Source organism: Peromyscus leucopus, chromosome 19, assembly GCF_004664715.2.
Source record: "Peromyscus leucopus breed LL Stock chromosome 19, UCI_PerLeu_2.1, whole genome shotgun sequence".
Classification (NCBI taxonomy): domain Eukaryota; kingdom Metazoa; phylum Chordata; class Mammalia; order Rodentia; family Cricetidae; genus Peromyscus; species Peromyscus leucopus.
The window spans coordinates 27,577,010-27,591,164 of record NC_051079.1 but is presented as its reverse complement, the minus strand read 5'-3'; the positions used below and the strand labels follow the sequence as shown (position 1 = coordinate 27,591,164).

The following is a 14,155-nucleotide window of genomic DNA, read 5'->3' as shown; positions in this document are numbered from 1 at the left end:
TTCATTACAACAGAGAGGAGAGTGGAGCATGAAAGCCCTTCAGAGGGGCAGAATCCTTGGGTCAAGAATTGGCCATCTTAAATGTTCATTTATCTGCTTAGTCCCTCGCCACCTCTCTTCCTCATCATCTAATGAGTATTTGAGCCAACCGTTGAGGGCTGAGAAGGAGGTGAAGAAACAGCCTCTCCACCCCCAGGAGCTCGCTGTCTAAGAAAAGAGACACGTCAAAGAAGAGCCGAGAGTGAGGGACAGATAATTAATAATAGGAGGTGGTAAGCACCGAGGAAGAAGAGAACAGGAAGCTACACAGGGTCTGGAGAGGTGGCTCAGTGGTTTAGAGCACTCGCTGCTCTTGCAGGGTCCCAGGTTCGATTCCCAGCACCTACATGGTGCTCACAACCATCAATAACTCAAGTTTCAGGAGATCCTACCCCCTCTTCTGACTTCTGTGGATACCAGGCATGAACATGGTACACATACATACATTCAGGCAAAATATTCATGCACGTAAGTCTTTCAAAAATTAACAAATATCTTTTGAAAGAGAGAGAGTAAGCCGGGCGGTGGTGGCGCACGCCTTTAATCCCAGCACTCGGGAGGCAGAGCCAGGCGGATCTCTGTGAGTTCGAGGCCAACCTGGACTACCAAGTGAGTCCCAGGAAAGGCGCAAAGCTACACAGAGAAACCCTGTCTCGAAAAAACCAAAAAAAAAAAAAAAAAGAAGAGAGAGAGAGAGAGAGAGAGAGTATAGAGGAAGAGGGGTACTAAACTTGGGTGGGGAGGGCAAGGAAAATCTCTGGGGAGGTGGCACTCCAGATATCATCTGAAGGGTGAGTAGAAGCCAGCCAGTAGCCACTGTTGGGAAAGGGAACAGTTTATTGGAAGGCTGTGTGGTGAAGACCACAATGAGCTCAGGATCCAAGAATAGATGATGGGGAGGCTGGAATGTAAGGACAAATTAGTGTGAGGATGTGCTGGGCCACATAGCATCCTATAGGCCAGGCCAGGATTTAGATTCTGCTTTATAGAAATGCAAAGTTACAGAAAAATTTAAGCCAGGGAATGACCAATCTGAAATAGGTTTTTAGAAGAGGGTTTTTAGAATGCACTCCAAAATAGGGTTTTAGTGTGCATTCTCTCTGGCACTGCACTAAATGACACAGAGAATCATATAAGAACATCTGGCTCTTTGAGAAAATAAGACTGATGGTGTGTAGGTCAGTGCATAAATTGGCAAGGGAATTGGTACTGAGGAGTACGTTTGGTAAGCCTTCTCTGGAGTCAGTTTGATTGGTATACCTCAGAGATGTCGGACAGCTAATAAGGCTGGGACTCGGGTAACACAAGCGAAGCCATTGCCATAGCAACCATGCAACATTTTGTAAAAATTCAGCTGGGCGGTGGTGACGCACACCTTTAATCTCAGCACTTGGGAGGCAAAGGCAGGTGGATCTCTGTGAGTTCGAGGCCAGCCTGGTCTACAAATGAGTTCCAAAACTGTTACACAGAGAAACCCTGTCTCAAAAAACCAAAACAAACAAACAAGCAGGGGAAAAAATCAATGTAATGGAGAAAATATTTATATTAAAAAATAACGATAGTGATGAAGAGAAAGAGGATGAAAAAGACAAGTTGAGATAGAATGATGAAAATATAATGTGAGCAAAACACACCTTATATGAAACCTAATGATATATATATATCTCTGTGTGTGCACATACACATATGGACAGGTGTGTGTGTGTGTGTGTGTGTGTGTGTGTGTGTGTGTACAGTAGTGAGATGGACAGTAGTAATCATCGTAAGTTACCATGCCATGACATATTTAGGACTGAGATGAAGCAGGGCAATGAGGAGAGCTTCCTCAGATGAAGGTGGTACAACAGAATTTGATGCTGAAGAGGCAGAAGCCCTTCCTTAAAATGCCGTGTGTTAGGGTTAGCTGTCAAGCAAACTCTCTGTGCTATGAAGCCTTATAGTCTAAGGACTGTCCCTATGGAGGGCAATGTTGGAAAGCAATGCTCATCTATATACTTACTTCCTATAAAATCAGACCTATGGGGACATCACAGCCTTGGACACTCCACACAGGAGGATGAAAACCCTGCGAAATGCTCTGCATGCTCTCTGCCCTGCTCCACGGGCCTGTCGAAAGACTTAGATTTATAGAACTCCAGAAGAGCCCCCTGGAACTTGCCAAGACCAGGGAGGATCCAGGAATGTACATCCTTGACTGTCCAGGGGAATTAAGGCAGCAGAAAGCAGACGGGAGACCCTTTGAAGCTTCTCCATCCTCCTTGTTGCCCAATCATTTTCAAGGGCCAATAACTTAAGTGTCTCCATTTTTTTTTTCATACAGCCACACCCATCACAATGGTTCTTTGATCCCTAAAACATGAGAGGGGTAGTGGATGCTGAAGAAGATAAATGGCTTTGGAAGGTCAGAGAGAACAACACACTAATGAGGAGGGAGACCATGAGAACTGGAGGGCTGGCTGCTTTGAGCTACCTGCCAAGCTTGAGTAACCTTCACTGAGAGGCCTCCTCTGACAGAGGGGTGGGCAGTTGCAGCTATCAGTACCTACCTGCCCTCACCATTTTCTGAGAAATGGTGCCTTGACCTTAACGCGTACCTTCCTAGAGACAGGAGATACCAGGGCAGACTTATCTCTTACGTTAGCTCTTGGGCATGAGATTTCAGCTCACTTCCAAGTGATTTCATCCCTTTCCCAAGGCTGGCTATTCCTCCAGGACCCATGGTGATGTTGTTCTCCTGCTCCATTTCTATCCCACAATACCCACCTGGTGCTAGGCTGTATGGGGACCTATATATGGAAAGCTATGTCACAGGATCCTGAGGGCCACCGGCAGCCTTGAAATGCAGCGCAAATGGAAAAACAGCCCCTTGGGGACTATTCCTATGGGATCGAAGAGAGTTGGTAAATTCAAAGACTTGCTAAGACTAACCAACTCCTTATAAAGAAGAATGCCAAAGGGAACAAGTGTGCCACTGTCCTAACGCAGTCCCTGCAAAAACAGCCCTGGAATGCTTGCCCCTGAGCTCATAGCTCTTTTGTTCCTGCCCTTTTGGCTGGGACACCCACAGGGTCCCTTTGCAAATCACAGGCCTCAGTTCTGCCATTGGCTCCTGGCCTGGAGTTCTGGGGGCCCAGCTGGGGCCTCCACAGCTCTCCTTCAAGGTGCAGAACAGACTGCCCCGTGAGCAAGTTCCACGGGTTTTCATTCTCCACTTGGTTTCCAAGCACCTGAAACCCCAGCCACACACTGGCCCTGACACCTCGCTCTTCCAGAGAAGCCTGGATAGCATCTGTCTGGTCAAAACGTGAGTTTTGTCCTTTGTTTTACTAAGTGTTTTTGAGTGAGCCAGGGCCATTGAAAGCGAGGCTGCCCAATAGTGAGGTGACATGATAAACAAACGTCCTGGGGGTGAGGGCTTTAGTCTTGGCTAAGCGACAGGTTTACTTAGCTGAACCGTGCAGTTGTCTAGGGTTGAGAAAAATGGGGTGATTATGTAGCTTGCAGAAAGAGGAGAAAACAGTACCCATGAGTCCAAGAAAGGCTCATTTGTTCAAATTGCTCCGTGAAACTCCAGATGCCTTAATAGTTTAATGAACCAACCCACCAAGACATAGGGTGTGCTGAGTGATGTAATAATATCTAGCACCTACCGATACTCATGTGTCACATCCTGCCTAGGCCTTATTCCACTTCCTCAAGACACTGTCACAGGATTGGCACTCTTGGTTTTCTTTGCTATGGTACTGCTGGCAACCTACCGCCGACATGCTAAACATGACCTCCACCATTGTGCTACATCCCCAGTCCCAGGCAGCCCAACAGAGGAGCAGAAAGACCAAGTGACTTGCCAGTCATAAAAGGAGTTAATGACCGCATAGAAACCAAAATCCAAGTCTCAGGTGGTGAGAACTCTCCCTTGGCAGGGCCATTTCCAATCCTCTCAAGTCAGCCCTTTCCTAAATAGGTTCTGGCCTTGTCCCAGCCCTTTATCAGCATGGCCACTGATCACCTGATGAGGGCCAAGGCGACCTCACGTGACCCTGGGTCACCTTGAGGTACCAGAAGAACCACCTCAATGGTAGCCACTACAGCACCATGGGAAGGGACAGCTGTCGGGGGCAAAGACTGTACTTGCATGAAAGCAAATGCCCCTTCTTTGAAGCTGTGTACGGGGCCACACAAGTTTCAGCGGGTGGTAGGGTACAAAGAACAGAGAAGGTGAAGGGTCACCCAGTTCAAAGAGCATTTGTTCTCTTGATCACACTGAATCCATGATTAAAATCGTAGATGTTGGCATCAGAAAACCCTCTGTTGAGATCTTAAACTAAAATAGGCCAGGATACATTTCTGGATTGAAAATATTACACTATTCATCTGCCACCTTGTTAAGGGGGCGGGGAACGCTTCTCTAACAGACTTTCTTTGAGAACTGATTAATGTATACAGCATGTTTAGGACCATGTCTGATATACCATACATGTTTAAGAACTTTTCCTGTTTATGGTTGTAGCCAGGGCAGGCTATCGGGTAATGCATGGTAAAGGCAAACCTTTGGCCGGTCCAAATAGATAACGAAGCACACACTTCAAAAGACCGCGTTTGAAGAAGCTAAGATTTCTAGGTCAAGAGCGAGTGAGCGAGGGCTGCAGCTGAGAGAAAAGACTCTGCAAACCCCATCTTCTAAAGAGCAGGGAAGTCAGCTGACTTGGAGAAAGGAATGTCCTCGCTGGGCCCTTCCTGGAGACTGTAAAGTTGCACAACAGATTAAAAAGATTTTTGGAGACACATCAGTAAGAGGAGGTTGAAGGAAGGAGAGGGAGGGCTTGCTAGAGCCCCTGCAGAATCACTTAACATTTGGCGCTGAGCCCCAGCTTTAATGCCTCAGTCTGCAGGAAGGATATTTCTGTTTCAGATGCGCACAGGTTTTCAGGACACGCTGGACCAGAGTGTCCCATTAAAATTCAGCTGGAACCGGGGCCAGCAGAGCGCACCACTGCTCCAGGCAGCCTCTGCTTTTCCTCTCCATGTGGATTCTGTTCTCTGCAGGCAGTTAAAAGAATGTCTGACCGGCTGGATGAGGATGTTATGGTGGGGAGATATTTGGGGGCTGAATAAGTCAGAATGCAGAAAATCAAAGATCTCAAATGGAGGAAGAAATAAAAGATGTCGGAGGTGACCCTCATGGGGAGTATATCTGCCTCTCTCTGTCTCTGATCCTCCTGGGGGGTGCATCTGTCTCTGGCCCTCATGGGGGTGCATTTGCCTCTCTCTGTCTCTGATCCTCATGGGGGGTGCATCCACGCACCCTCTCTCTGACTCTTGTGGGGTACATCTGCCTCCTGTCTCTGAGCCTTGTGGGGATGCATCTGCCTCTCTCTCTGTCTCTGATCCTTATGAAGGTTCTCTCTCTCTCTCTCTCTCTCTCTCTCTCTCTCTCTCTCTCTCTCTCTCTCTGTGTGTGTGTGTGTGTGTGTGGTGGTGTGTGTGTGTGTGTTGTGTGTGTCCCTTGTGGGGGGTGCATCTGCCTTTCTCTCTCTGTCTCTCACCTATGGGGTGCATCTGCCTCTCTCTCTGTCTCTGGCCCTCGTGGGAGTACATCTGCCTCTGTCTCTGGGGAAGATGTAAAGGCAAAGGCTGACTAGGCTGCTGGGCAAAGCACCTGGATTAGATGACAGCCCTACTTCTTGCCAACTGCACATGGTCCAGACAACAATGACCTTCTCTGGAGCCTGGCTGAGTCCAGCAAGGCTGATTATAGCCACCTTAAAGGCAGAAAGCACAATGGCACACCCTTTTTATCCCAACATTCATGTGGCAGAGGCAAATGGATTTCTGTGAGTTCAAAGCCAGTCTGGCATACACAGTAAGTTCAAGATCAGCCACAGCTACCTAAAGAAACCATCTTGAAAGTGTGTGTGTGTGTATGTGTGTGTGTGTGTGTATTTAAAAACATTGGGATGGCTCATCTATTGCACACCATGGAACAACCCCATGGGGGTCTAAGACAGTCCCCTAACCAAACATAACAGCAATTCTACAGTCAACTAGACAGATGTCAACATTAGACGGGTAGACAAAGGCTTCAAACAGGCTGTAGAAAGGCTTTGCCACAATCTAAGTTATGAAAGTATTTCTAGGTTTTTAACGATTTTGGATTGGGCGCTAGGGACTTGGGGCCTTTCTTTTCTTTATCTAAATTCCCAGGACATCTGCAGCCCTCTCTCCATGGCAGACGCAAGGAGTGATTGACACCTGAAGTATGCCATCTTAATCTCCCTCAAGCCTTTGATTCTGGAAGCCCAGGAACAGTACATGTCCAGTAACTTGGGGGCTCTTTGGGATTGGAAAGTTCCGAAGGAACTGGAGAGGAGAATGGGAGGTACCTCAATGGTAGAGAACGCGCCTAGCATGTAGAAAACCTTGGGTTCAATCCCCAGAGCTTAGAAGAAGAAAAAATGGAGAGGAAGACTATTAAGACCTTAGGCCCTCTGTCATTGTGGACAACACAAATTTCGAACCTATAAAATTCAGAGGTCCCATCACATCACGGTGCAGTATATCATCTAAGCCAGAGAGTGTTTCTTGACCTATGGGCCATGACCTCTTTGGGGTCAGATGACCCTTTCACAGGGGCCGCACATCAGCTATCCTGCATACCAAACATTTACAATTTACAACAGTAGCAAAATTATAGTTAGGAAGTAGCAACGAAAATAATTTTATGGTTGGGAGTCGCCACAACATGAGGAAGTGTATAAAAAGGATCACAGCATTAAGAAGATTGAGAACCACTGATGTAAGCAAATGAAAAGACAACATTGCTGATGGAACATTCCAGCCTAGCAGAGAGACACTTTTCAAACACTGCTATGTTAAGACTTAAGTTTGTTCAATTCTGAATCCACATCATGAATGGCTAAGTGTGTGTGTGTGTGTGTGTGTGTGTGTGTGTGTGTGTCATAATCAAGTTAGCAACAATCAAATGCTCATACATTCTCTAGGGCCTGGCTCAGAACTTTAGATGCTTTGTAGGTTAAGACTTACCATGACTCAGCACAGCAGCCATGGTTATGGAGAAACTGAGGCTCTGTGAGAAAGAATAGTTTACTAATGAATGTCCAACAAGATTTAAACTCAAGTTGAATGGCAGGCTGATAAATCAGCCAGGTGGGGGAATGGGTAGAGAGAAGAAAACAACATTTTAAAAAATATTATTTTTAATTAAAATAGAATTCATCACTTTCCCACCTCCCTTTTCTCCATCGGGCCCCTCTCAGGTACCCTCTCCTCCAGCTCCTCCCCCAAGTTGACAGCCTTTTTCTTTGTTTATCATTATTACATACACACACATATATATTTATGCACAAATATATGAATATAATCTGTCGATTCTGTTTCTGTTGTTTGTATAGATGGTTTCAAGGCTGACCACCCTGCAATGGACAGCCAAGAAGGGGGCTCACCCCTGGAAGAGGCTCTTTCTCCTCTGAGCAGTCATTGGTTGCCCGTAGTTCTTTGTCTAGGGTGGGACCCCATGAAAATTTCCCCCTTCCATGTTAGCCTGTCCATTGATATTGCCAGTGCTCCAGTCTTGGGTTTTTTTGTTTGTTTGTTTGTTTTGTTTTGTTTTGTTTTTTGAGACAAGGTTTCTCTGTGTAGTTTTGGTGCCTGTCCTGGATCTCGCTCTGTAGACCAGGCTGGCCTTGAACTCACAGAGATCCACCTGGCTCTGCCTCCCACATGCTGGGATCAAAGGCATGCGCCACCACTGCCTGGCGACATAAGCACTCTTACCAGAGGTTATTTCAAGCTGCTAATGATGGCTTAACCAATGGCACCATGATTTCTGCTTGGGCTATAACCATCTTTCAGGAACTTGAAGGGTTCAGCTCCTGCAGAGTCTGGTTGAAGTCCATCCCACAGCTGACCCCACAGCTTTCTGTCAATGATGAAAAAAAGAATTTTAGCTCATGGAAGAGAACTGGTTTGGAGACAGCAGGATGATATGCCAACCCCCAGGCCCACCAGCCCCGTCACACTCAGATCCATACCGAGCACCAAGAACACAGCAGGAGAAATAAGGAGAGCTGGGAACAGAACACGCCGTCTCCCTTCCCACAGTCAAACTTTCCTTCACTGAGGGTGTGCCTGCCTTTGGACACTCTGTGGCAGAAATAAGTAGGACCTGGAATCCTTCTACCGGGCCCTATCAATCCTTTTCTTGGTTATATATGGAGGCCAGACTTGAAAGTTCTGACCCTTGCCCTTCTGGACTCAGTAATTTTAACAGTATTTGTTTGAAGAAGTAAGGAAATAATCATTACAAATGGGGACAGGCTTCAGGGTCTGCTTCTAAGGAAGGGTTTTCCTGTCTAATGTAACTGCGATTAAAATACAGGTAAGGCTTTTGGCTCAGCCTCTCTGTCAATACCGGCAGGACACCACCTGCTAATTAGGCCTTCTGATAACGTGTCTCCATGAGGTCAAATACTATCTGGACGAAGAGGCAAAGGTATTTGTATCTGCCAAGTGCTGGGGGCAGAAGGAGGGGGCAGCTTCTTCTCAGAGTGCCAGAGACTAATGACGCAGGCAGTCAAGAGCATAGTTAAACTGCATTCACTCACTCGACAAATATTTGTCAAGGGCCCGTTAGGTGCCAGGCATCTTGCCAGCCTCTGGGATACCATGGTGAACAGACAGACCAGTTTCTGCCTCCATGGAGCTAGCAGTCTAGTCATAAAGGGAGATATTAATGAAATAATCAGGAGTGTGAAGGTGTAATTAAAAACTGATGTAGGATCTCGGAAGAAATGGGGGGGGGGGAGGCGTCTGTGAGGCAGGAGGAGTCCGGCTCGGTTCTAGGAAGTCAGAAAGGGCTTTCTGAAGGAACTGATGAGTGAATTAAGATCCAATGACAAATACGGCAAGGAAAGTATCCCAGCCAGTGGGAAAAGCATGGACAAACGGCCCGGGGTTTGGGAGGGAGGGTTGTGAGCTCTAGGTTGGCACAGGAAGCTGGGTGGAAGGTGAGGCAGGGGGAAATGCCTGGGCCCCCAGCAGCCACGCAGGTTGTAGCAAGGCTTTGATGTTGACCCAGCCACAGGAATCCACGGAGGGTTGTGAAAGAGGAACACGGGTGATAGTGACACTCCGTGCTGCTGAAGGAACCCAAAGACCCAGCATCCAACCTGGTGTGTGTGGTCTGGACAGGTGTTGGGAGGTTAAGGTTGGGGGGGGGGAGGTGTCCACACAGAGCTTTCTGGAGGAGGAAATGTGAGAGTTGAATTCTTGAAGGGTGAGTATGATTAGCCAGGCTACCATGGAAGGGGAGAGAGAACCTGCTGCCGTCAGCTTTGGGCTAAGGCCTGGAAGAATGCAAGGGGCGGGGTGGTGGGTGCATATAAAGAGCCCAGTTAGACAAGGCGACAGAGTTAGGCAGAGACCAGATCACAAAAGCCTCACAGGCCACGGGTGGGACGGGTGTCTGCCCTTCACCCTAAAGGCGGCAGAACTCTACGGAACCCATCATCTTCTGGAGAGAGCCATCCTCAGGTTTCTGAGGTGGGGACGTCACGGGCAGCAGCGGGGCTGAAAGAGGCAGAAGTCAGCAATGCTAGAGAAGAAGGCAGTGCCATCCAGGTGAGAGCGGCGAGGTAGCCGGTGCAGCCCAGCAGGAGGAGAGAGGAGGCTGCTGGGGACCGTAAAAACAGATGGGAGTGGTTTCTATTCGAACAACAGTCCGATAATACAAATGTTTCTATTTGGGTTGCATCTTACCTCCACGATCTTGGTAAATATCCCACGGGTCCTTGAGAGCAACAATGTTCACGTTATCGCTAAGGGAAGATCCTCTCGGTTATTCAGTTAAACATGGTGGCCATGCCCTTCTGGTGTCTGCATCCTTGTTTATTTATAGTTTGTATCTAGTGTGCTGTCCTCCGAGACAAAGATGTATCAAAAGTTCTTACCGCCATTGTGGAGTTATCAACTTCTTGTTCTCTTCAGTTTTAACCTTGTATACACTGAAGCTGTGCCATCAAACCTGTCCACTGAATCTTTCCATTTATCGCTGTGCAATGATTCCTTTTTGCCTGTAGTCATTCTTTTTACTTGGGAATTATTTTATCTCATATCAGTGTCGCCAGGCCAACTTTTTAAACTATTATTATTTGTCTATCATGTTTCATTTTTAAAAATACTTATTTAGAGAGAGAGCTGGGGTGGGTACATGTTTGTGTGCATGGGTGTGCATGAGCGTGCATAGGCTAGAAGTTGGCAGTGGGCATCTTCCTCAATCACTCTGCACCATGTTTTCTGAGACAGGATCTCTCACTGAACCTGGGGCTCATTGATTCAGCTTGGCTGGCTGGCCATTGAGCTTCAAGGACTCTAAGGTTACTGACTCCATCACATGCCTTTTTCACAGATGCTGGGGATCTGAACGTATATCCTCATCCTTCAGCAGCAGGCATTTTACTGACAGAGTCCTCTCCCCAGCCCTCCACCCCCACATGGCTCTTTCCTAGACACTTAGTTTAGGTTGGCCTTGCCTGCACCCCCTCCTCTCCCACCCCCTGCCCCAGCATCCCTGCTTAGACCTTCCACCCCAGCATCCCTCCTTCCACCTTTACATCTCACAGGCTCTGCTATCTTTCCTCTCCCCTAAAGCCTTTTCATCACCTCCCATGGACCTCTTTCTAATTGTATTCATGTATAAAATTAGAAAGTAGGGTCTCCACATGAGAGAGAATACAACGTCTTTTTGAACCCTGGTTACCTCACTTAATGTAGTATTTTCAAGTCCCACCCATTTTTCTTGTAAACTTCAGAAGTTGACCTTTCTTTATGGGGCACAAAAATCCATTTGGTACATGTACATTTTTCAGTATCCATTCATCAGTTGACTGACATCTAGGTTGATTTCATTTCACAGCTATTGTGAACACAGCAGCAATGAACATGGATGTGAGAGTGCCTCTGTGGTAGGACCCAGAGTCCTTTGGTTATGTGGCCAGGAGTGGTGTAGTTGGGTCATACGGCACTTGTGGGTTTTTTGAGAAACCTCCACACAGGTGTCCATAGTCCTGCATTGGTTTACACTCTCATCAACAGTAACTGAAAGTTGCCCCTACCCACATCCTCACCAGCTTTTGTTAACATTTGTTTTCTTGGTGGTAGCCATTCTGACTGGGGTAAGATGGATCTCAAAGTGGCTTTTTATTTGTTTGTTTGTTTGTTTGGTTGGTTGGTTGGTTGGTTGGTTGGTTTGGTTTGGTTTGGTTTGGTTTGGTTTTTTCTGAGGCACGGTTTCTCTGTGTAGTTTTGGTGCCTGTCCTGGATCTTGCTCTGTAGACCAGGCTGGCCTCAAACTCACAGAGATCCGCCTGCCTCTGCCTCCCAAGTGCTGGATTAAAGGCGTGTGCCACTACCATCCGGCTTTCTCAAAGTAGTTTTAGTTTTCATTTCCCCAATGGCTATGAATGTTAATCAGTTCTTAAAATAGTTACTATTCATCTGTATTTCTATTTTTCAGAACTTCTGTTTGGTTCTTTAGCCCATTTTTTGAGTAGGTTGCTCTACTCTTGTTTAATTTTTTGAGTTCTTTATACAGTCTAGATATTAATCTTCTGTCCGTTGACAGAATATTTGTCAGCTTGCAAGGATTTTTCTCCCATATATAAGCTGCCTCTTCACTCAATTAGAGTCTGGGTTTTTTTTAGACTGAATCTTACTGTGTTTGTCCACAGTGTGCATGCCACTAACCCTGGTTTATTTTTCACCCTTTTATTTTAACCACTCTGTATCCTTCTGTTTTAAAAGTATCTCTTGTAGTCAGAATGCATATGGATATATGGATTTTTAAAAGCTCCTATAGCTAAAGAATTTAGTCCATTTATATTTATTGTGGCTATAAATATATTTGGTTTGATTTTATTCATCTACTTTGGAGCAGTATTTTTTCTTTCTTTTTTTTCTGGATAATTCACATAAATGCAGTTTTACTCACTTCACTTCTTCCCTCTCACTCCCGCCAGCTGCTGGCTGAAATGTATTTTATTTATTTCTGACATTCAACATACACACCTGACTTGATAAACTCTAAAGTGAGCTAACATCTCTAGAGGCAGTATTAATGCTTCTGGGTGATTTGATTCATAGAGTCAAGGACAGTGTTTAGAACTGGAGCTAAGTCCTGTTTTATGTGTGCTGGGTTCGAGGTCCACCTTGATCGAAACACACTATCATCAGTGGCCTTATGCAGTTTGCAAAATGCCTTTCTACGTGGCCAGTTCCCTGCTACATAAACAGCAACAGGAGTTTGCTACAACTGCAGAGGTCAATGTTTGTCTGCCTTTGGTTCTCAGAACCCTAGCTCTTTCTCCTCAGCAGTCACCAGAGCTACACTGAGCACAATGCCTCCTGGGAACATCAGGATTCTGGGTCATTTCCACATCTGCCCATATCTGAGTCTGCAACAATGACTTGAATTCTCCCTACACAACCAACTAATCTTTATCTCCCTCATCTACTCTGTTATCAACTTTGCAACTTAATAAGAGGAGAAGCTTAGCTAATTTATGCCATATAAGAAGAGAATAAAAATAACTCTCTTAAACTAAGCTGATCCAGACCACAGCAGGCTTCAACTGGTTTAATATAACCACGTGCTCTTGTCTCTAAGAAGCTGGGTCACATTGCTATACTTCCCAGGTGCTTTTTGATCGTTGTGTTTGTTTAACCCTTCAGAGGATTCTGTGCAGTAGGTCAAATGGGAATCATTAGAGGAAACATCTCCAGATGGAACGTGCATGTTCCCATTTGTGCATGCCCAGGGCTGTACAGTATGCTTCTTATCCCACATGGAAAAATGACTTGAGCTCCCAGCCTAGGCTATAAACTTCCCACTGTTTCATGTGTCTGATCCAGAGCTCACAGCTAACTGAGTTTGTCAGCATTTTCCCCCCTTTGGTTTTCTCGAGGCAGGGTTTCTCTGTGTAGTTTTGGTGCCTGTCCTGGATCTCACTCTGTAGACCAAGCTGGTCTTGAACTCGCAGAGATCCGCCTGGCTCTGCCTCCAGGGTGCTGGGATTAAAGGCGTGCGCCACCACCCAGCATGAGTTTGTCTGCTTTAACGTGGACATTCCAATAGCTTTAGTGTCCCTTTCACTTTGGTGTCACTGAGAAACCAAGAAAATCATCTGGCTTTCCTAAAATCTCACCAGTGTCCTAAATCCAGGAGCTGCCTGGTGCGAGACGGTGAGAGGGAGTCCATTGAACTCGATTTTCTCCATCTCCCACACAGAAAATCCCCTCTCCAGACAGCCGCTATAAACCAGACAATAGTAATGAGAAGTCGTTGCAAATCCACATTATGCTTAATGCCTGATTTCATTTAGTTAATTGATTCATTTATGAGAGCAGTTTGCATTAATTCCTAGGGACACTTGTTAAGGTTGCTGCCTTATGGTTTTGCCACACCATATATTTCCTTTATATTCATATCCTTTAGCAAACAAAGGATTAGCCAAAGAATTCTGGACTGTCAACTTCTCAAAACATAGGTAAATTGTAAATAAAATAAAAAATAAGAGGTTTTCATGCCCCTCCCCACCCCAGGCTTCAGATGATTCATAAATCTACCTGCCATGGCTATCAGCTCCATGGTGATGCCAGGCTTATTTTAAGGAGTCAACATGTGGCTTTCAGCATCCAAGTGCAAATGTGAACTAAAGGGTTAATAGAGGAAAGCATCTGAATGGCGCAGCCATCCCAAAACTATCCCATGTATGAGAGGAGCAGGCAAAGAATAGAGGTGCAGTCTTATACATTTCAGTTCTCACCATGTTTCAGAAGGAAGGACCCCTGGGGACCCGCTGAGTGCTGGCCAAGGTCATGAGTTGATGAAGGTTCTGGGGGGATGGTATCCAGACTTCATGGCTTATACCCACATGTAAATGAGAACATTAGCATAATGCTTAGCAAGAGCTGGTACCTCCAACCCCATCCAGCCTTCTGGTGTATCTATTCATCTTCATCCCAATTGATGGAGGCAAGCATACAGGCAGGTAGAGCCAAATCCATGCCAGCACTTAGAAAACAACCTAACAACCACTCC

At 46.1% G+C, this 14,155-nt stretch overlaps 1 protein-coding gene across 4 annotated transcripts in view; it reads left to right on the top strand.

Annotated features, from left to right (window-relative positions):
- The window catches only part of Fgf1 (fibroblast growth factor 1), a 97,791-nt gene that overhangs the window by 59,970 nt on the left and 23,666 nt on the right, over positions 1 to 14,155 (top strand). Inside the window, exon 1 of one of the 4 annotated variants that reach the window (XM_028891590.2) lies at positions 3,085 to 3,343. The exons of the other annotated variants lie outside the window; for them this stretch is intronic. The gene's annotated coding sequence lies outside the window, so the exon portion shown is untranslated. Of the gene's footprint in view, positions 1 to 3,084; positions 3,344 to 14,155 lie in introns of those variants that run through there. 4 annotated transcript variants of the gene reach the window in all.